General features: G+C 43.5%; 1 long non-coding RNA gene across 1 annotated transcript; it reads left to right on the top strand.

Moving 5' to 3' along the window:
* Window positions 1-349: 349 nt before the first annotated feature.
* LOC147250479 (uncharacterized) lies at window positions 350-4,048 on the top strand. Its single transcript, XR_015119013.1, has 3 exons — window positions 350-824; window positions 2,437-2,511; window positions 2,875-4,048. It is a non-coding gene; the product is annotated as an uncharacterized LOC147250479 (long non-coding RNA).
* The last annotated feature ends 821 nt before the right edge of the window (window positions 4,049-4,869 follow it).

Consider the following 4,869-nt stretch of genomic DNA (forward strand, 5'->3'; position numbering starts at 1 on the left):
CTCCTGCAGTCTGTCTAACTCTTTTTCTACCTTGACCCTCATGGCATAAGGGACAGAGCACAGTGGATAGAATTTGGAGTGGGCATCACAGACACCCAAATAGTTGCTTTCATGTTTTTTTTAGCTGTCCTAGTTCTTTTTTAAAAACGTCCTCATTTTTAGTGAGCACTTCTTGTCGTGTCAATGTTACGGCCTGGGGCCTTTGCCCTCCTTCCTTCCTGCTCTTCGTCGCCCTGCCTCTGCTGACGACGTCACGGGAGCCAGCACAGCTGAGTTTGGTTGCCGCTGAAGAGCCTGCAGCCAATCCTTGCCCTCGTCTGCTGCCCCTCCTCCCTTTATTAACCCACCTGGTCCAGACGTCGGGGCAGAGCGTATAGTGAATCTTGTTGTTGCCACGTCGCCGCCCATGTGCCGAATTCGTATGCCTAATTTGTATGCTAGTGCTTGTTTTCAGTGTGTTTTAACTGCCTTCGGTGTGTGACAGCGTAGCTTTGTGTATGTTAGTTAGGGAGTTTCTTTTGTTCATTTCCTCCCCAAGTGCTGTGGCCAGGATAGAGAGAGACTTTTGTTGTTTTTTTTCACATACTGTTCTTTTTTTCTTTGTGCTTTTCACACGTAGTGTCGCTTTGTGTTAGATCCACAAGAGGTAGAGCGGAAGCCCCTCTGTAATTTCTGTTTGGTTCCAGGCAAGTGCCCAATGTAGTTCAGTTAGTTAGCCACTTTTATTTTTGCTGTTTTCCCATTGGGAGCCTCGCTAGTGTGCTGAGCCCCTTCGGCTAGTGATAGCTTAATTAGAGGGCCCTTTGACCACCCTACTCCTTCAGGTAAGAAACATTTTGTTTTGGGCTTACCGTTGGCTATCCCATCCACAGCTATCTTCAGTAGTGTTTGTATTTGTGTTGGGATTGTGGTCTTGTTCAATAAACGGCCACACGGCCAGACCACAGCTCTTGTTACGTCCCGTTTTTCTTGCCCTGGACGCCCACTGCAGCCAGTGACAGTCAATGTCTATGTTATCACATTTTATTTCATCCCACTCTAGTCTTATGGCTTTCAGCCACTCTCTTCCCAGCAGGTTAGGACCTGCACCTGTCACTACTGACAAAGGGAACATTTTAACCTCCCCCGCATTTCTCACTTCTACTTCTGCCACCCCAACTACATTGATTTTCTCTCCCGTACATGACTTCACTGTGAGTGTGGTTTGTTTCAGAGGGGGACGTTATTTCTTTTTTACAGGTTCGTTTGAATTGGCTGTCATTCACTATGGTTATACTGCACTCTGTCAATTTCTAAAGTCACAATTTCTTTACTTACCTCCACCTTTTCTTCAAAGAGTGCCACTTTCTTTATACCGGTCATACCGGTTCCAGTTGTGTGCAGGCATGTCATTGCTTCCTCCGATTCTGGCGAACTGAATGTGAGCCTCTGGGCTCCACTTTTGGTGGCCTCGTCTTGCTGGTGCCCGCACCTTCCCTCCTTTGGCTACAGCAAGCCTTACTAATTATGTTCTATTTTACCACAGTTGTGACATTTGGCCTCTTTAAACTTGCACTCTGCTGTCCTGTACTGCCTTCCGTGACAACGGTAGCATTCTCTCTGTCTTTGATAACCCTTGTTACCTCTCTCATCTTCTTTCACTCCTGCTCCCTCTGTCTTCACCTGGTTAATGGTATCTACTGCTTTGGTCTGTAGGTCTAGAGCATTTCTACTAGTGGCTTTGGCAGTTAAAACCATTTCATAAGCCTTCTCAAAAGTCAGATCTGTTTCAGCCAGCAAGCGTCCTGTCGTCATTTATCCAGCACTTAAGCCCATCTCTTAGCATTTGCTGTAGAGTCCTGCTATAGTTACAATCATGTCCTAATTGTCTCAGCTCAGCTACATATTCAGTGGCAGTGTTATTAGGTTGGTGAGAATGTAAGTCGAATTTGCATTTGTGTCTTTAGCTCGTCATGTATGTTCGAGCTAGGTTTCTCTGGACTCAGTATGTTTCTCATTAGCTTGTATGTACCTGGCCCCACCACACTGATGAAAACACTTCTCTGCTTTCCCCATCATCAATGCCATTTGCTTCAAAACACTGTTCAAGAATCTCGCAATATTCCTCCCAATTCTATTCCTTAGCCTTGTAGGCTGACAGGTTGCCGATCATAGTACTCATCCTTTCCACTTGTCCGGATCTCACAATGCCGTAGCTAGCTCCTCTCCTAGCTAGCTAGCCAGTGAATGTGCTGGCTGATGTTCAACTTCATCTGGCTTCTGTTTTTCCTCTTTCAGTCATACACAGTCCCTGATTTACCTAGTCACCATTTTTAGTAACTCACTTATGGCTACAATAAGGAGGAGACTGTATTTCTAAGTTGACTGTTTATTCAACCCGAATGTACATCTTCATTCATGTATTTAACTAACGTATGTTGTTTTGTTCTTTTTCAGCTCGTACACAATTGACTGTCAGCGGGAACCTGACTGGGCTAAAACTCCCCCCAGAGGCAGTGACTAGAACTGCAGGTAAGTATTGTTAGTAGGCCTAATGCACCTCACTACCACACTACCAGGATAACCCCCCCCCCCCCCCCCCAAAAAAAAGGTTCAGGACTATAGCCTTATTTTCTCTCAATATAATTACCCAAAGTGTTTGCCTAGTTTTGGACCATACACTGTCATCATCTACATCATTGCTAGTTGTAACACTTGCTAGTAGTATGAGTGTGTGCCAATTCCACTGAAATCCAAATCCCTCTTTGAAATTAGTGTAGAAATGTGAGTGGAAAATTAGAAAGGTTTGTGAAGATGGCTCTATGTTTTTGTGTGTGTGTGTGTGTGTGTGTGTGTGTGTGTGTGTGTGTGTGTGTGTGTTTGGGGTGGTCACAGTGATGGTCACAAAGAGCTGCCATCAACCCGTCACCGTCAATTAGAGGCTCAGCACCCTGGGAGCAACAGGCCACGACTTCATTTCCTATCCCACCTCTACTCCCTCCCTGTCTCCCTCCATTTACATCCAACTAAAATCTATCTTACTTTGGTTCTCTCAGCTCCTTCCTGCACTTGGTGACAGCTGCTGGAGACAAGGACTTTCATCCAAAGCGTCACCTGTCAACTGCCGTCGACTCGGTTTGTGTTATTCCAGAATGAGGGATAGAAAGAAGGTAGGGAGCATGAAAGAGGTTAAAGGAGGGGTTGACATGTTGGGTACACAAAATACACAAAGAGGAGCACAGTGACAAGGAATATGTGGTTTGAGGTTACATTTACATTTTATTCTTTAGACATTGAGCTGATGTGTGTGTTCTACTGAGTGATTTACGATGAATGTAGCAGAAAAGTAAGCTTCAACTGCTCAAACTGGTTATATGCAGGCAACATCAAAGGGAACACAAAGTTAGGCCTCAGCATTATTCTGTCATGTTCCCATGAAAAGTGCAAAAGAGAGTGAATATAAATAAGAATGAACGACTGCAAGGAAGTGTATGTGAGTTTAATTGTTCTGGAGGCTCTTACATTTTCAGATGGTGTAGTCTATATCCCGAATTTCCCAACATTTATTTGAAAGCTTGTGAATAAAATTCATGATTTAAGGAAAGATCAAGATGAACTGTGTGATGATGATGATAATAATAATAATAATAATAATAATAATAATAATAATAGCAATAATGGTTCATATTTTAGAAAAAAGACAGTAATCTGAAGCACATTAAGTACTGTGTGTTGTGTACCCATACCTCCGTTTTGCCTTTGCTTACCTAGAACCAACCTGGTTAACACCTCTAGTGATAACTAAACTGTTGGTGAATTGGATGATTTTGTGACATGCAGGACAAAGGGTGCTGATCACAACAAGCAGGCACAGCCACTTTCTAGGCTAGCAGGGCCTCACCGCTCATCGGCTGTCTGCTGTCTGCAAACAGTTGGTCATTGATAATGGTCCACCACCAATAACTGCCTCAATGGGGGGAATCTTGTTGTGGTTTGATCCTGGCTCAGATGTGTCTGTAGTGGTTAAACATTTCAGAGTTGTGAGATCCTGTGAGTGGGGAGAGCTACTGTAACTTGGCATGCCTTGTCACTTGCCGTGACCAGTCAGTGCAGAGCACAGCTGCTACAGTGGCAAGTCTGAGCTTGACTTGAACAACTCTGTGGACTCAAGGGCTTCCCAAGTGATGATTTAAACAACTGTTTCAGGGGGCAGCCCTGTAGTTGATTCTTGGCCCAATACTTTCTTTTTTATGAGTGTTTCATTCATCGTTGTGTGGCAGATGTGCACTTTACTTTACTCTGTGGAAAGACTTTATGCCTTACTTCAGGACCAGACCTTGCTCAGTCCCTGAATGTCCCAATCAATATTATGGCTGACAAATGCAAAGTTATTCTGCAGCCTTTGGAGGGGGATCTGCTGCACAATTTTGCTGCCAATGAAGAGCTGCAGTATGACGTGTGTGCTCTACTTTGAGGTGCTTGACCTGCCATTTGCAACAAAGACATGATTCTGTCTCTTTGTTAAGAAGGACAGGAAAAGGAGAATGCTGGAGGAAGGAGAGGGAGAGCAAAGGAATGATACAGTGGATCCTAAGTTGTCGTTCAACAAAAAGATCACACTTTGTTTTTGAGCATACTGTATGTATTGTGTTGTTTTTCATTGCATGAGATGTAGGAAATGTACAGTTAATGACAGTTTGGTAAAATATGTAACCTTTGTGACTCAGGAATTGACTTAAGAGGAGAAAGTTTGTACATTATAATTTTCTGCATACAGTATGAATCCAGAGTGCATTACAACCAGAAAATAAAAATGATGAAGACTAAAATATTAATCTATTACTTTGATGTGCAGTAGGCTTTTGAATGAACATGATTACAGATGAATTT

This window comes from Aulostomus chinensis, chromosome 13 (genome assembly GCF_037954235.1).
Source record: "Aulostomus chinensis isolate RoL2024-O1b breed Wild chromosome 13, RoL_Achi_v1.0, whole genome shotgun sequence".
In the NCBI taxonomy this organism is placed as follows: Eukaryota; Metazoa; Chordata; class Actinopteri; order Syngnathiformes; family Aulostomidae; genus Aulostomus; species Aulostomus chinensis.